Genomic DNA, 19,314 nt, shown 5'->3' on the forward strand with positions numbered 1-19,314 from the left:
TAAGCTAAGCATCCCTGAGGAGTTTAAAACCTCCTAGTCTACCTGCCCTGAAGGCTACTACTTTTGTAACTTAATAGCTTTGAGGGGCTGGTCATATGTTGGAGATGGCAGTGATGATAATAACTGTGGAACTTGCTAAACACTTACTATATGCCTAGCACTTTGGTAGGAAAATAGATCAGAAGCAATCCTTTGTCTCTCCTGGGGCTCACAGTAGAGAAGAGGAATTTAATTTCCATTGTATAAATGGGCAAACAGAGGCAAAGGTAAGTTTAGTGACTTAGCCAGGATAACAACAGGAGGCAGGTAGCAGAGCCTAAATTAGAACTCAGATCTTTCTGATTCCTAGGCTTGCTCGCTATTCACTAGGCCACACTGTTTTTGAGTGCAAGAGAGTGAGAAGCCAATGTCAAGGTTGTAGGCTGTGGAAATGGGGAGAATGATGTTGCTATCAGTTGTGGGACTTCACATGATTGACAGCTTGGTGCCTGGGCAGGTTGACCACTCTGCATCTGTTTTCTGACTCCTCTAAAAGTTCCCCTGTTCTGTTAGGATACAGAAGAAATATTTAAGATTCTTTCTGTTGAACAAACAGGAGGGGGTGATTGTTTTAAATATTGTTGCAGAGTCTTCACACCAGCAGGAGTGGGCCCCAGGAAGGGGAAAATAGGTGATTTTGGTGCTTTAATCCTTAAACCTGGCACTTCATACCTCAATTTTTGGCAAATTAAGAACATTAAGCAAAATTAGACCATAACAACAAGAAAAGCTATCAGGTTATCAGGAAACTAAGTACACTTGCTCTCAATTCAGGGGTGCCAGTTCTTTTATTTTTATAGAGCATAATTTAATCCTTGTGCTTTGGATAGTTTAAAAAGATGAACAGTTAATTCTGTCAGGACTAGATTGAATTATTCATCTGGGGGTATTGATTTACCTCTGAAATACCAATGTTTTCTTCAGCTCTAGCAGGCTAATTCCTTTACGGAATTCAGCCTACTTTTATAGTTTCTACAGCACATTCTCTTTTGCATGCACCATCTATCTAAAGCTGACAGAATGAGGTAACCCTTAACTAAGGTAGGCTGTGGAGTCTTTTGAGAAAGGGACAACAGCTTTCTTTCTTCAATGTTTTGAATAAATCACTGCCCCCGCCCCATCTAGCCTGGAAAGCTTTAAGTGTGGTCAATTGTGATCCATCTGTGGTAATCTTTCCAGGCTATCCAATAGATTCTAAAGTAAGCGCTCAGTACAGTGCTCTGCACACATTAAGCACTCAATAAATACAATTGAATGCAGGCGAGTTTAGTGAACCCCAATGATGGAGGAATGTCTACCCACACATCCTGAACAATGGGACCAGCTGTGCTGTATTAATTACGGGAGTTCTAAGTTGATACTACTAACCGGATGAAAATTAATGCTCCGGTTACAAATGACAATCAGGCATGCATTCACTTTCACATCTGCGATGTTCTTATTGTCAGTGGTGCTTCTAATGACGATTAACTGCCTTTCCACAGACTGTTTAGTGCACTCTGCTTATTGTCGGGTAGCCTATGTCCAGAGGAGGCAGGGAAGTATTACAGGCTGTTGGGATGTGAAGGACAAGATCCACTTCAAGGTGGTGCTCAAATGTGCATTGCAACAACATGGCCTAGTGGAAAGAGCAAGGGACTGGGAGTCCGAGGACCTGAGTTCTAATCTTGGCACTCCTACTTCTCTACTGGGTGACTATGGCCATTTCACTTAACACCACTGTGCCTCAGTGTCCTCCTCTGTACAACGGGGATTAAATACCTGTTGTCATTCTTACTTCGACTGTGAGTCCTATGTGGAGCAAGGACTATGTCTTACCTGATTATCTGGCATCTATTTCAGTGCTTAGTAGAGTGCTTGGCACAAAGCAATCCTTTAGATGCCACAATTATTATCTGATCTGATTTTTGCTTTGGATTTATTGATTAGGAAAAATAATTGTTGAATCCTGTCAAATTTCAGAAATGAAAAATAAATTGGACACTAGTCTTCATGGCTGTTGTTGGTTCTTAGCTATTGGTGAAGAAGCAGCATGGCAAGAACACAGGACTCAACTTCCATGCCCACTTCATTCATTCATATTCATTGAGTGCTTACTATGTGCAAAGTACTGTACTAAGAATTTGGGAGGGTACAACAATAAACAGACATTCCTCTCCAGTGGTTGTCCAGCCACCTCTGAATCAAATAGAAACTCCTTACCATTGACTTTAAAGAACTCAATTACTTTGCCCCTTCCTACACGACCTCCTGACTTTCTGTAGCAACCCAGCCTACACACTTTGCTCTTCTAATGCCAACATCATTTATGTTCATATCCATTAGTTATTTATACTATTTTCTGTCTACCCCTCTAGACTGAGTTCATGATGGGTAGGGAATATGTCTGCTTATTATTATAGTGTGTTCTCCCAAGCGCATGTTCTCCCAAGTTGTGGGCAAACACAACTCTTGTACTCCCCCAAGCAGTTGGTACAGTGCTCTGCACACACACACACATAAATACCAACATTATTACAGTGAATGCTCAACAAATATGATTGATTGGTTGATAGAGATATTTTCCATGCTTCAGAGATTGACTGAAACAACCAATGTGTGACTGACACTTTTCTGTATGATATGATACTATGAAGCTAGTCCATCATATTTGAGTGCTTACTGTGTGCAGAGCACTGTACTAAGCACTGGGGAAAGTACAATATAACAATGTAACAGGCACATTACCTACGTAGTCTGACTTTATGGACAAAGAACCTCATGTCTGGCAAATTCCCTCAAACTGATCATTTTAGAGACAGATTTACAGAATGATTATTCCCTTTCTCAAGTCTACCAAAAGTCTATTTCAACCTACCTAACCATGTTTTGGGATCACAAGCAGGGTGGGAATAAGGTCCTGCCCCCAAGTTACATCTTCAGATACCATCCATTTATTCCCAATTTTCCTGGAGCTGGAAGTTTGGGCCCAGCCTCCTCAATCCCCACTCTGGAGATTAACAAGCATGACCCCTGCTGTGGACTCCTCTGTGTTTCTTGCATATGAAGGAACTTCTCTGCTTCACAAATGCATTTGTTTCTTTGATATTTTGTCCCTCTTTTTGAGTCCACCTCTAGGAATCTCTGTCTTCTACAAAGCCTCCCCTCCTACCCAGCAGTATCTCCAAGAGGAGATCTCCTGACTCTACTCAAAATCCACCCCTTCCAGTCAACTTCAACTGTTCTCTCTCCAATGGCTTCTTCGGCACTGCTTTCAAACATGCTCATTCACCCCCCCATTCTCAAAAAAACCCTCTCGACTCCATGGCTCTCTCCATTCATTGCCCCATTCTCCCTTCCACCATTCCTCTCAACTCACTGGAGTGAGTTGTCTACACTTGCTGCCTCCAATTCCCCTCCTCCAATTCTCTCCTTGATCCCCTTCAGTCTGGCTTCTTCTCCCTTAATTTGACAGAAACTGCCCTCTCAACAGTCATAGATGATCCCCTTCTGGCTAATCCAATGACTTCTACTCCATCCTAATCCTCCTCGACCTCTCAGCTGCCTTTGACACTGTGGAACACTCCATTCTCCTGGAAACATTATCCAACCTTAGCTTCACTGACACTGTCCTCTCCTGGTTCTCCTTCTAGCTCTCTGGTCACTTATTCTCAGTCTCTTTGACAGGTTCCTCCTCTGCCTCCCGCCTTTTAACTCTGGGAGTTCCTCAAGGCCCAGCTCTAGGTCCCCTTCTATTCTCTATGTACATCCACTCCCTTCCAGAATTCATTAGCTCCCATGGCTTCAACTACCATCTCCAGTCCTCATCTTCCTAGCTTTTGGAAGCTACTTTCACTAGGTCAACATGTCTTCTCAGAAATCCTTCCCAAATATCAAAGAAGTTTGGAAAATGAAAAATAAATCCTATTCCAGAGAGGGACACAGAGGCTATAAGGCAAGAGCACTAATGTCTATTGTTTATCCCATAAATCACTGAAAATGCTGATACAGCTATTATGGTAATAAACCAAAAAATTAACGATTAGCTATATTAATAAATATATACAGATCCTAAGTTTCATTTCATTGTATTGACAAGAATGTCTGAGTAATACCATAATTTAAAGTGCTCTTTGGACATTGATTTTGTACATTAATGAAAAAAGGCACTATTAAGTGAGTGATTATCTTAAAATGCACATGGAAACCCATTAATACAGGTCAGCAGACTCCAAAGAATTATCTATTAATATACAAATTGACCAATTTAATAAATGATGCCTGTCTACTTGTTTTGTTTTGTTGTCTGTCTCCCCCTTCTAGACTGTGAGCCTGTTGTTGGGGAGGGATTGTCTCTATCTGTTGCCAAACTGTACTTTCCAAGCCCTTAGTACAGTGCTTTGCACACAGTAAGCGCTCAATAAATATGACTGAATGAAATCAAATCACTAAAATATTTTAAGTGGGAGTATTGGTTTCAATGTGGAATGAAATTTATTATGCAAGTTTCCAGAGGAATAATAGCCATCATGCTGCATCTCCTCCTGTCCTCCCAGTCTATTTCTGGGTCATTAAGGTAGGCATACAAATGGGAAACAGACTGAATAATGACTTTGCAGTTGTGATCTGATGGGTAGTGAATGACACCAGGTGTGTCTTTAAGAACCATCAGCATGTATGTAAATGAGAACTGAATGTGTCTCTGTTCAGTTGGGCTCTGCAGGGCAGGCGACTTCTATTTTGGCAGGTTGAAGCAGCATGGCCTAGTGGTAAGAGCACAGGCCTGAGAGTCAGAGGAGTTGGGTGCTAATCCCTTGGGCAAAGTCACTTAACTTCTTTGTGCCTCAGTTACCTCATCAGTAAAATGGGGATTAAATCCCTCCTGCTTTGATTGTCAGCCCTTGTGGGTCTAGGATGGTGTTGGGATCTGATGAACTTGTACCCATCCCAGCGTTCAGAACAGTGCTCAGCATATAGTGCTTAACAAGCAACAGGATTACTGAGAGGAATGCAATTTTACAGGAGGAACACCATGTTTAAGCACTGACGCACAACCCTTTCCATCAGGTTCTTTGCAGGGTAGAGGAAATGGCCTTATCCTTAATTTTTAAACATGAGAAACCAAACTTCACTCAACCAAATAGTTAATCCACACGACAGTTATAACAGTCCCTCCTGATTGGATAAGGACTCCCAAACTTTGGTATTTAGAGCACCAATTAAAAAGAAAAGAATTTTAGATTGTTTATGTTTTCAAGAGAGGGTCTCAAATTCCACCCATGTGCTGCGATGAGGGTGTGACCCTGGTTTTCTGGGAAGACCCGAACATGCCTGGTTTACTCTAAAAGCACTGCCCAAAGAGGACAATCAATCCATCAATCAATGGTACTTACTGAGTGATTCCATGCCTAGAGGTTATTTTCAGTGCTTGAATATCCTCCCTCTTAAATCTAAAATAGTTAAGCCAACAGTCAAACTTTTAATCACCACTTTTGTGCTTTGTAATTAGAGAGAAGCCATTAGTGACAAGAGAAGTATGATTAGTAAATGGTACTGGTAATATTAATAAAAAAAAAACCCACGAGTTACATCTTGGAAAAAGCACCCAGCCATCATTACTATTTTATTAGGCAAGATGATTAAGAATGAATTTACAACTGGGTACCACAAAATAAATCCAGATCATCTTCTCTCAGTGGCAAGTAGTCACTGACCCATTCAGCTAAATCTGCTAATGTGGAAATGACTCCCAGAGCAGCTTGCACATTGGAAAGGGCAGTGATGTTTGCTGATCACTAGGGTATCACATAAAATTGATGGTGCTTATCTAACATAGCCTGCACACAAAGAACCAATTGACTGATAGCCCCAAAGTGCCAAACCCAACCCTGAAACATGTATTTCCTGGCAAGGTCTGGATGATTGTCCCCAGAGGCATATCTCCCAGAGAAAAATTCCCTCTAAGAATTTTATATAAAACACAATTAAAATGCAATTCTAACTCCCCAAATTGCCTGTTGTGTAACCTTGGGCAAATCACTTCTCTGTGCCCTCAACCGCAAAATGGGGATTTCAATCCCTGTTCTCCCTCCTACTTGGACGGTGAGCCCCATGTGGGGCAGGGGCTGTATGTAACCTGATTAACCTGAATCTTCCCCAGTGCTTAAAACAGTGCTTGACATAGTGTTTAGCAAATATCATTAAAAAAATTAATCACAGAGCATACACCACCTATACTTCAACTTAAACAACACTTAACTCAGATATATGCATGGTTAACAATGGGACAGCCCCCATCCAAACCTTAACCAAAAAGCTGTATGCCAATAGGCAGCCCAGGATCCTGGATCTTCTTTTAATTCCTGATTAACAATACCACTGCTTCTAGTACTACTAATAGCAATTGTTAAGTGTTTATTATGTGACAGGTCCTGGATCAATTGCTGGGCTAGATACAGTTGGGTTGGACATTGTTCCTGTCCCACTTAGGGTTCACAGTCTTAATCCCCCTTGTACAGTTGATGTAACTGAGGCCCAGAGAAGTGAAGTGACTTGACGAAGGTCACAAGGCAGACAGGTGGCAGATACGGAATTAGAACCCTGACCCTCTGACTCCCAGCCCCATGCTCTTTCCATAGGCTTTTGGTATTTAGTGGCATCTGGTTATCTTAGAAACACAATTTAAGTTGTGAGCATTGAGCTTTTCAACCACATTCTCTCCCACAGATAAGGCTTCACCTTCAGTATGGTGAGGTGTTCAAAAACAAAGAATCAAGGAATCACCATGTTATGACAAATGACAATCAGGATCTTAGAGTCATTATGAACCATTTGAATCACTATTAATTTGAAAATAAAAATTAAATTTAAAAAGTGTGTCTTGAATTTTTCAGAACACCTTACTGTGTACAGAATTCTTCAATTGGACCGACAAAACACCGTCCAATAAAGACATTGCTGCAGCAATAAGAAGTGTAAGAGGAAGTGTTTATCTCTATTCAAGAGGATCAAAATTGACTTGCTAATGGAGCTCAAGAACACACTATGAAGCACCTCCTCTAACATAAAAATTTCAAATGTTTGGAGAGTGATTTCAGAAATCCTTGATGTGTCATTAAACTGGCCTTTAATTTTGTTTAGATTACATTGGAATCACTCATATTTATTAAGCACTTACTGTGTGAGAAAGTACAATATAACAGTTTTGGTAGTCACATTCCCTGCCCACAAGGAACTACAAATCAGTTCTTTCACAAATTTTACTTAAACTTTTATTCTGTCTCTCCTGAAGGAAAAGGTAGTCCTCATTTTCCTTAGGCCACTAAAGCTGTCACTTTCAACACAACAGAATAACTTTACATGATGTTTTATGGATCACGACTATTCTGTTCCAATACAAAATAAGGATGATAAAAAAGCAAGTTTTGGGTTTGTTTGAGCCATCATCTACTTGAAGAACCCCAGTTTCTAAATTCTAGGTTTTTTTTCTAAATCTATAAATAGTGACAAACTCAACATTCTGTGAGCAATTGGAAGTGTACTAGATATTTTTCCAAACCTAGTTTTATCGAAGGCAAATGTCCATGCTGCTGATACTAAAATGAAGCAGAGGAAACATCAAAAGGAAAATATCAGTGCATTCTAGGCAAACACTTTCTCTAGGTAATTTGAGCTTATTACTAATTAATTCCAGAAAGTCTTCACGATTTTCCCTATTCATATCAATTCCTTTGGTTGGATGCCTTCTCCTTTCTACTTGGTTTGATTCAGTTAGGACAAGTGAACATTATTCATTAGAATAAAGCCTAAATCCCAAGGATGAAAAGAATCTTGAAGAGATTGCCAGTGCATTTGGGTTTGCACCCTTTATTTACTCCCCTTCAGTCCCACAGCACATGCATATACCTGTAATTTATCTATTCATATTTATGTCTCTCCCCCTCTAGACCGTTAGTTCCTTTCAGACAGGGAACTTAACTGTTATACTGTACTCCCAACATCTTGCCAAGGGCACACAGCAGAAAAGTTGTGGAGGCAGAATTAGAAACCATGTCCTGACTCCCAAGCCCGTGTTCTTGCCACTAAGCCACGCTGCTTAACAAATAAATGCTGTTTAACAAATACTACAATAATGTCCAGTTTATTCAAAGCACAGAGCTGTGTTCTCTCAAGTCCTCATATTGAGGAAACTGCATGGTGAGGTGCCCATGGTATTTAATGTCGTGAAAAATCTCACAGGTTGTTTCTTCTGATACCACAATATCCTATATACAAACAGACTAAAATTGTGGGATACATTATCCTTTCTACTCATGCAACATTCCAGCTAAAACGTACAGTGAAAATCCACATTTTGGCAGAACCCAGTCAAGCAGCAAGAGGAGAAACTTTTCTACCCTCCATCCCTCCACATCATAGTGCATTAGCCGTCTTCTGGGGCTAGTCTGGCCTGGGAGAGACTTGTAAATTAAAGTCATCTTTCTCCTTTGTCAGATCTTCCCTTCTGTTACTTTGTCTCATTCATGTCTTTTATTTTTCTAATCTTTCTTAAACTTCTCTCTTCCCTCCCCATCATGCCACTCTGTACCCCACTGTCTCCCTACTGCAAACTCTGACTTTTTTCTATTTTGCACATCTTCCCGGGGACACTATTCTGGACCAATCAGATCTCTCAATAGAAACTGGATCATAACAATTTGGAGTGACTTCTTCCAGAAATCAGTAGATGCTTATAAGATTTCCAGAATTATGCTTGAACACACAATGTTTAAAACAGAATGACTACTATGTTTGAAGGGGCACGTCAGGGACAATAAGGAACTTTGGAGACTTTCCAAGACTAATTTTGTCCAAGCCTGGCATACTACAAATGCACTTGTGACTGTTTTGCACCAAAGTGTAAACTAAAAATTCCTGTGAACAAACTAGTTCCTTCATAGGAGGTTTTCTTATTGGCTTTAGCTTGAAAATTATTTTTTTATTGGAACACTATAAGCATAAAATTCGGAGAGTCAGACTGTGAAAATCTCTAACTCTTATACACTTATGTTTCTCAACATGTATAATCACTCATACACATACTCCTGGGTTATCATTCCTCTCTCTCCTTTGGTCATAAAGAACAAATATTGAAAACTGAGATACACAATTTAGCATTTTAGAGACATTGGCATTTTGTCTTCATATCCCAGAGAGGCACACTGGACCCAAAATTATGTCATATCAACAAGAAAATCTACCCTCCCACAAGTTTCTTCCCTTGTCTCCCTCTGTCAATCTTGCCCCACCAACCCACAGCCCTAGATCACTTTCACTTCCACAGAATGCTTCTAGCAGAAATCCAGACACCGGGCTGGCCTCATCCACATCTGCTTTAACTCTGCTTAACACCACTTCTATTGCTATTGTTCTTGTCTGTCCGTCTCCCCCGATTAGACTGTAAGCCCGTCAAAGGGCAGGGACTGTCTCTATCTGTTGCCGATTTGTACGTTCCAAGCGCTTAGTACAATGCTCTGCACATAGTAAGCTGCTCAATAAATACTATTGAATAAATGAATCCTTCTTGACTCCCATATCCATTGACTGCACCAGCTGTTTTAAACTTTTAAGCCTGCTGTGGGCAGGGATTGTCTCAATTTATTGCTGAATTGTACTTCCCAAGCACTAAGTATAGTGCTCTGCACAGCGCTCAATAAAATACGATTGAATGAATGCTCCCCTATCTCTTGCCCCTAAGGACCATGCCTCCTATTTCATGATAAAATTGAAATCTTCCAGTGTGATCTGCCGAACATCTCCCCTACGTATTTTTAAAACTCTTGTCCTCAGCAGCATCTCAAGAGATCTCCTGCCTCTAGACAAAATCCAGCCTCTCCAGCTATGCCTATGATCCCTTTCCTTTGCACCGTAACTCTTGACCCATGCCTTCTCCGTCTGCCATCTTCAACTGTTCACTTTCCAATAGCTTCTTCCACAATTACAAACACACATATAGTCCCTTTCCTAAAAACAAAAACAAAACTCTCCCTTGACCTCACGGCACTATCCAGTTATGGTCCCATCTCCTTCCATTCCTTTCCAAACTCATTGAGCTAATCGTTTCCCCTCCTTCTCCCTTCTGATTATCTCCCTGATCCACATCTCACCACTCAAAAACTTCCAATGGTTGCCCAACCATTTCCACATAAAACCAAAATTCTGTACCATTGTCTTTCAGGCAAATCAATCAACTCTCCCCTACAACCTTTGCCTTGCTAATCTTCTACTACACACCTGTCCACACACTTTATTCCTCTAACTCAGTGTATTTCAATCCTGTCCATCTTGCCCAGGTGGATTCTCCCTTTGACCTGGAACACCATCCTCCATCACATCCAAGAGACCACAATTCTCACCATCTACAAAGCCCTACTAGCATCATAAAAAATACCTTAGTAATTTAATAAGTGTTTACTATTTTATGTGTCAAGCATTGTTTTAAGTGCTGGGATAGGTATAAGTTAATGAGGTTGATCACAATCCCTCTGTACAGAAAAAGTACAGATTGATTAAGCCCCAGAAAAGTGAAGTGACTTACCCAGGGTGACCCAGGAGGCCAATGACCAGTGATTAGAACCCAGGTCTCCTGACTCCCAACTCCAGGTGCCTTCCACTAGGCCAGTGTCAGAGCTTGGACCAAAACATGGCTCTCCTGTTTCCCAAGCCCAGGCTCCTTTCATTAGACCAACACTACTTTTTTCTTACATGGTCCCCTTCATCAGAAACTTTAAACTGTTTCACGAACATATATTGCTTGCTCCCATGAGGTAGGACTCTTTCCTTGAAGGAGAGTCACAGACCTTATGCTGACTAGCCAACATTCAACTTCATCAAGAGGTCTTATCCTAAACTGGGGTTATATTATGCCTCAGCAATAACTGCCCAAGAGGCCTTCCCTGATTAATCCTAATTTGACTTTCCTTTCTATATCTGCACTGAACTTTGCTGTGTACCCCTAAAACATTGTGATACTCACCCCCACCAATTTGGTGAGGCATAAGGTCATAGTGGATAGAGCACGGGCCTGGGAGTTAGAAGGTCACGGGTTCTAATTCCTGCTCTGCCACTTGTCTGCTGTGTGACTTCGTACAAGTCACTTCACTTCTCTGTACTTCTGTTACCTCATCTGTAAAATGGGGATTTTGAGCCCCATGTAGAACAGGGATTGTGTCCAACCTGATTTGCTTGTATCCACTCCAGTGTTTAGTACATAGGAAGTGCTTAAATACCACAATTATTATTGTTAAAGTGTTTTAGGGGTACATATATCTGCAAGCATCAGTGCATCCATGATATAGCCATCCTTCTACACTGATGCTTGCTCTCGCTCTAATTCATTTTTATGTCTGTCCTCACCATAAACTCTAAGCTTTCTGAAAGTACAATCATATATCATATGAGAAGCAGCATGGCTCAGTGGAAAGTGCCCGGGCTTGGGAGTCGTAGGTCATGGGTTCGAATCCCATCTCTGCCACTTGTCAGCTTGGTGACTATGGGCAAGTCACTTCACTTCTCTGGGCCTCAGTGATCTCATCTGTAAAATGAGGATTACGACTGTTAGCCCCACGTGGGACAACCTGATTCCCCTGTGTCTACCCCAGCACTTAGAACAGTGCTCTGCACATAGTAAGCACTTAACAAATACCAACTTTATTATCTACCAACTCTATTGAACTGTATTTGCTGAAACACTTGGTTCAGTGCTTGCAAAATGTAAGCACTTAGTAAATACCATTGATTCCCCCTTCCCTCCATGACACGGGCCACAAAGACAAGACTAAGAGAAAAATTCAAGACATTCCATGGTTTTCCAAAGGGCCCCAGTGAAGGAGGAAACAAACTTTCCTTTCCAAAAGTCATCTAGGCCTTTCATTCTCTGCTTGGAAGGAGGAAAATGCTGACCATGCTCCTGAAAGTTTCATGGATGTTTCCGAGAAGATGCAGCCTCTGCCTATCCTCACTCCAGTTGGTATAACAGCAACACATCACTCCTCCAGTCCTAGGGATGCCAAGAGAACATGGGAAAGAGTTCCCATTTCCCAGGTGGAGATGATAGAGCACAGAGAACTTTCTAGCATTTTTACATTAGCAAAGATGGAGATTCAATTGAGAGCAGCAATGGGTGACTTTTCTCTCATTTCCCTTCCTGGCAATAGCAAGGGGAGTAATAGATCCACTGAGAATCCTCCCAACATGACATTTTCTTCCTGCTACCCCTTCTACACTGTTCTACAGCTGGAGTGGTGAAACAATTGTTTAGAGTAGTACAGCCTTCAAAAGCAGCAGAGCTGGCCACCGAGCACAGAATTATTGGCCTGTTCCCTGTACCAAATCTCACTGCTGTTGCACTGTTCTGCCAAAGTGAGAAAAATGTGCTTTGAAAAGTGCTGCATTCAGTGGGTCATTCCAAAAATATACACTTCTCTTCACTGTGACAGAATGGAGAAAAGAATCCACAGCTAGCCCATTTTACCTTTCAGAGTCTGTATTTCCAAACCTCAAGCACAAGGTGTTCTCTGATTAACTGGATATTTAATATGTAGAGTGAAATATTGCCTGCTAGATCAATGAGACTGTGCATTTATAATGATCCTTTTAATGGGCCCAACATTCCATATATTTTCCTTGTTATAGGCCTTGATTTTGTTCCTTGTGTCTGCCCTTGGCCCACCCTAATAATAACAACTGTGGTATCTGTTAAGTGCTTAGTATGTGCTAGGCATTATACTAAATGCTGGGGTGGATACAAGCAAATAGGGTTGGACAGAGTCCCTTTCCCACATGAGGTTCACAGTCAATCCCCATTCTACAGAGGAGTGAACTGAAGCACAGAGAAGTTAAGTGATTTCCCCACAGCCACACAGCAGACAAGTGGCAGAGCTGGGATTAGAACCCATGACCTTCTTACTCCCAGGCCCATGCTTTATCCACTACAACATACTGCTTCCCAATCGCATGACACGATTTCCCTCAAGAGGTGGTGGGGAGATGCAGATCAAATGCAACACGGTGTGTTCCACAATCCTCTCATTATGTCTCCCTGACTATGTGAGAGTGAGCCATTGCCAGGAAAGTTGCTTGGAGTGAGTGGGTGAAGCACTCTGAAGAAATGAGCCCTGGTATGATCAAGTCCATCCATAAACTCCATCTATTCTGTCTGAGGTGGGATTTCCTATATCTAGGAGAATTCCAAAAAAACCCCCCAAAAAACAATCCACCTGTCTTTTGGATGAAGAATACCAACTAGCCTCTTGTCACTCCCCATACTTCGCTCTGCTGCCCACGTCATGTTCCTAAAAAAATGTTAAGGCCATTTTCCCACTCCCCAAGAACTTTCACTTTGCCCATTCACCTTCGCATCAAACAAAAACTCATCATCGGTTTTAAAGCATTCAATCACTTTTTCCCCCTCGTACCTTACCTTGCTATGCTCCTACTATAACTCAGCTCTCACACTTTGCTCCTCTAATGCTTTCCCTTTCACTGTACTCAATTTCATCTACCTCACTACTGACCTCTCACCCATGTCCTGCCTCTGGCCTGGAACACCCTCTCTCCTCATATCCAACAGACAATTACCCTCCTCTCTGCTTCAAAGTTCTATTGAAAATACATCTCCTCCAGGAGGTCTTCCCTGAATAAGCCTGCTTTTCATTTTTTTCAACTCCTTTTTGCATCGCCCTGACTTGCTCCTTCTATTCATGCCCCCGCCCAGCCCCACAGCACTTACGTACATATCTGTAGTTTATATATCTGTCTCCCCCTCTAGACTGTGAAGTTATTGGGGGCAGAAAATATGTCTATTATATTGTTACACTGTACTCTCCCAAGAACTTAGTGCAATGCTTTGCACACAGTAACCTCTCAATAAATACTACTGAGTGACCAACTTAATGTTAGGTAACTAAAAGTAGAGGGATTTTTACTCAATTAAGGAAGAAAAAAGGGAGAGAAAGGGCAATTTTCTCCCTGAAAATCAGACAGACTCAGCACCCTTCCCAGCATATCCTGGGCATTTGTTACAGTAAATGGAATTCAAAAAGGAAAGTAAATAATATTAATCTGTTAATGCATCTACCTTCAAGTCTGCCAAGACTGCTTATATTAGCATATTTGTTTCTCGAGAATTGTGTTTGTTACTAGACTTCCTGCCTGTTTTGGAAACTTGGATTACTAAATAAAACAAGAGATGTTTTCAATTAGAGTGGAAAATGGTGGCAAAATGGATATTTGTTCTCTCTACTGTCCGTACACTATCTTTATTGAAAATTGGAATATAGTTAGTATAAAAAAGCCAATTTTTTTTAATGCCAGAGGGAAAAGAATGAAAAATGGAATGACGCTCTTAGGGTCTATTCTTGGAATGTTTGATAGTTCAGTCCCTTGAAATGTGCAGAGCTTATTTCAAAGCCATGTTTCATTCTTCAATGCCTTATGGTCTACAAATGCCTTAATGTTAATACAGCCACTTGCAATTTCTGTGCATCTTAGATGCCTGCCTGGATTCTCCATTAGACAGTCTACCTTTTTCCCTCATATTGAAAGTTACTCAAGGACAGGTGCTGTGTATTATTCTTACTGTACTCTCCAAAACAGTGGGATGTTGATATTCATCCACACCTCTTCCCCACAGCACTTATGTACATACCTGTAATTTATTTTCATGCACAGAGCAGGCTGGGAGCAAGGTCCAGATTGGCAAAGGAGGAGGGGCAGTGGTGGTGAAAGATGGTGTAGCTTAGGGGGACCCTGTCCTACCCATCATGCCAAAGAGTGCAGGGGCTGCTACCGAATCACGGCTCCAGCAATGAAAGATTTCCCAACCAGTAGCAGCCTCAACCCTCGAGTTGGATAGGCAGGTTGTCACATATACCACTCAGTGGGGTGCATTAGCCGCCTTGTGGCCCTTGTGGCTAGGAAGATGCAAGCTCCTCAACAGAATGTTCCTGTGAACAGAGTGCTCCAATCACTCTATTCCGGAATCTCCTTCTCAAAAAGGCAGTCACTTCAGCCAGCCCTCCATTTTGATAGTTCCAGGAAAATAACTACTTGGATATCTGTGCCAATAACAGCTAAATAGGTATGTATATATATATCTGGTTGGAAAAGAGGTATGTAGGTCTATATGCATGTCATTTATGTCAATTGGAATAGAGGTTTTCCATCATAAATGTGCACAGATGGGAACACCTCACACTTTGATACTGAAGCAATGCCATAAAAATATATTTTCAACTTCCACTGGCAGCTGAAGTCCTTGCTTCTAGGCAAGCATTAATAAAAACAAGTCCCCAGATCTGACCTTTTCTAGCTACATGGTGAGTAGTGGGAAAGAAAAGTCCCAATAAATAGGATATTTGAGCTGTCAAAAGTTCAAGAAAGGCAGGGCATTTAATAAATAGCCGTATCTCTTTCAAATTGCTCAACTGTCTTGGAAGCATTAGCCTAGGAATGGTAATTGATCCTTTCACCATGTCTTGTCTGGCCTATGCTTCAAATGGAAATCTGACCTTCATCTCCCAAGTCCCAAATGAGAATAAAATAAGTGTTTGTAAATAAGGCAATGAATTCCAGCATGCTAGCCTCTGCTTTAAATCCCAAGCTATAAGATAGGAAAATTGATATTTTTCTAAAGCACACATTCAAAGATATTTCAAAGTCCTTAGGAAAGATCATGATTAGTGATACTTCTACTAAATCTCTATGTTCAAGTCCATGCAGTAGGAGGTTTGAATACTTCAGTTAACAGAATTTAGATTTCAAGGGACAGTATCTCTGGGCTTGTTCATACACATCAAAGAGAAGAGCGTAGTTCAAGTGGAAGGAGCCCGGGCTTGGGAGTCAGAGGTCATGGGTTCAAATCCCATCTCAGCCACTTGTCAGCTGTGTGACTTCGGGCAAGTCACTTAACTTCTGTGTGTCTCAATTGCCTCATCTGCAAAATTGGGATTAAAACTGTGAGCTCCACATGGGACAACCTGATTACCTAGTATCTTCCCCAGTGCTTGGCACATAGTAGAGCTTAAATACCATTATTATTATTATTATCAATTATTCTCATCACTTTCATAGTGGTGCAGTATTTTGGAGACTCCACAACACGAATTTTCCATCAGAATTAATCCACAAAATCCTGGAGTGGGCTCATAGATCAAGACATTGGGCTGTGACAATGTCTTCTGAATCCCCTGCCTGATATGATCATCTCTGCCACAGAGAGCTGCTGCCTTGAGTATCCCGTCTGTCTCTGCCAAACCCATCGCCTTGCCAGGAATTCTAGTGGCTTCTCGGAAACTGGAAAAGCCTGAATTCTCTCTCTCTCCCAAACTCTAAAGGTCTGCCATTGCTGAGTCCCCCTGCATTCCTTACTTTGCCTCTAGTGACCCAGTCTCTGAGAAATCTATTCAAACTCTTCTTCCACCTGCTTAATTTTCTCAACTTCCATTTTTTCCTTCCCCTGCTGAACAAAGATGAGTATCTTTGTGTTAATCTGAAGCTGCCATCTTGCCATTTTAATGGATGTCGCTTGACCTAGAGGTGTGGGATCCAATGAGCCATTCTATCCCCGATGTGGCTACACCCTTCAAGGACCTTGTAGGCCTCCCAAACCCCTCTCTGCCTGAATCACTCTAGACCTGATATTAACCTCTCATGGTGTCTTCCTGAGTCAGTGAGGTAGGTGTGCTAACAGAGAGTGTCTGGGAGCAAAGCTGAGGTTTTATCTGTCTACATTGGTCCAGTACTGCTAGTGTCAGATTGTTTACTGATATTTGTAGAGCGCTTTGTGTCAAGCAGTGTTTATAGCACTGGGCAGATACAGCTAATCAGGTTGGACAGACTGCCTGCCCCACATGGGGCTCACCATTTTAATCCCCATTTTACAGATGAGGTAACTGAGGCACAGAGAAGTAAGTGACTTGCCCAAAGTCACCCAGCAGACAAGTGGCAGAGCTGGAATAAGAACCCAGTTCCTTCGGACTCCCAAGTTCGTGCTCTAACCAATATGCCATGCTGCTTTGGCCACGTTAATAGGTAGAAGAAACAGCCTTCCTAGCTTGCGGGGGGACTGTACCAGGCAACCCTAGCTGCCCCCTGGCATTTAATCTTACTCTAGGATTGGAATTAATGCATCTCTTTTGAGGCTCCCAGGAAATAAATCAATCCTGGTTTTGTCCACATGACTCATTGTCCCTATGCAAACCTGCAATTTAGAAGAAATACATTGTTCATAGGCAGATTTGAAAACCTATCTGGAAGCTTTCCCTGCCCCTCCTCAGATTTTAGTTTAGTTTACTTTAGATGATATGACTGATTGCGATCTTTAGTCCTAAGATCATTAACTTAATATCCAATGCCCCCGCGCTTGGAGACTCACGCAGACTCGATAGCGCAATAAAAAACCTGGAGCTGGTAGATTCACTACCTCATTAAATAGAATCATGGTGGTGGAGTTTCAGATCCTCTGAACACGGTCAGGGAAAACTGAACTTAAGCATTACAATTAACTCACCTTAATCACACCTTGTTCCATTACAAAACAACAGAATTTTGTCCAACAGTTTTACCTTTTATTAAGTATTAAAATCTCATAATTTATTTTTTTCCCCATTCTTCTGAAGACTTTTGAAATGTGACATTATACTCATCTCCCAGTCATCATCATCAGTATTTACCAAGTAGCTAATGTGTACAGGGCACTTTACTAAGTGCTTGGAGACAAAGAAGAAGCAGAGGACACAGTGACACATTTTTAAAAATCGAATGCCTTTTTAAAGGAACCTACCCTTTCTAAAATGGTTTTGTTGTGTTAAAATGATGCTTCCACCCATTTTAGTAGCTAGTTATTCTTTACAAGATCCTCCTGAAACAAGCAAATGTCACCCCCATTTTAGGCGTGTAAATCGAATGGGTCGTGTTGAATTATCCTTGAATCTGGAGTCATATTTAAGAATCACATACACTTGTATTGGCTTTCCTCCAAAAGTACCTCAAAGGGTTCAGAATGTGACTATTTGAAATACAATATGTAAAAACGAATTCCTCACTACCTTACTGTGGCCAATTCTGGAATAAAGTGGGATTTAGAAAATGTTCAGACACATACAAAGGTTCTTCTCATGCATGATATGAAGAGCAGCACTACATAAATTAAAAGCCCAGCAAGAGTTGATGTCATACTCATCTCATATTCTGCCAAAGCTCATTAACTACTCCAAATGGGAAAGAGTAGGTCAATAATATTTTGCAGAATGTACACAGCCTTTGGAGATGGGCTATTTTGTAACTGTGTTCTTAAACCAGCTAAACCTCGTACATGTGCTTCCAATATTGGTTTCTTTTTGAAACCAGAAATCCTGAAAAATGTTCCTTTCTGTTTACTTTTCCAATTATATTATGGATGAGTGACCCCTCAAAAAAACCAAAAAAACCCACAAAACACAGATGAGGTAGTGCATTTGGCAAAAAATGTCTATCATAAGCCAGGGATAAGAGGAAGGAGCAACAAAAGTAGGGAATGGCAGAATTTATTTAATTTTACCACATCACCCCACCCACCCTGCACACAAGACAGTATGCTCCTTGTGGGTTTTGAACGTGTTTGCCAACTCTATTGTATGGTTCTCTCCAAAGCATTTAGTACCACTTGTGGTATTTGTTAAACACCTTCTATGTGCCATGCATTGTTCTAAGCACTGGGGTAAATCCAAGGTAATCAGGTTGGGCACAGTCCCTGTCCCACATGGGGCTCTCAGTCTTAATCGATTAGACTGTAAGCCCATCAATGGGCAGGGACTATCTGTTGCCAATTTGTACATTTCAAGTGTTTACTATGTGCAGAGGCCCAGAAAAGTGATTTGCTCAAGGTCACGCAACAGATAAATGGGGGAGTCGAGATTAGAATCCAGGTTATTCTGATTCCAAGGCCTGTGCTCTATCCACTAGGCTACACAGTAATCTGCACATCATTAGGGCTCAATAACTACCACTGATTGAAGTAGCATCTCCCTCTCCTCTTCCTCTCCCTCTTTTCTTTACCCTTCCTACCTCTTTTGATACCTATTACCATTAGGTATAATTATAATTATTAAGGCATTTATTTATAAAGTGCTTACATGTCATGCACTATTCTAAGCACTGGGAAAGATAATAGTATGTCAGGTTTTCTATCTTCGTTGTTCTCTCAAATTCAGTGGTATTTGTTAAGCATCTATGACCCAGGCATTGTACTAAGCGCTGGGGAAGATGCAGGCTACTTAA

At 41.3% G+C, this 19,314-nt stretch overlaps 1 protein-coding gene across 7 annotated transcripts in view; it reads right to left on the reverse strand.

Annotated features, from left to right (window-relative positions):
• MAGI2 (membrane associated guanylate kinase, WW and PDZ domain containing 2) overlaps positions 1 to 19,314 on the reverse strand; it is a 902,790-nt gene that overhangs the window by 731,163 nt on the left and 152,313 nt on the right. The window lies entirely within an intron of this gene.

The sequence above is a fragment of the Ornithorhynchus anatinus genome, chromosome 13 (genome assembly GCF_004115215.2).
Source record: "Ornithorhynchus anatinus isolate Pmale09 chromosome 13, mOrnAna1.pri.v4, whole genome shotgun sequence".
Taxonomy (NCBI): Eukaryota; Metazoa; Chordata; class Mammalia; order Monotremata; family Ornithorhynchidae; genus Ornithorhynchus; species Ornithorhynchus anatinus.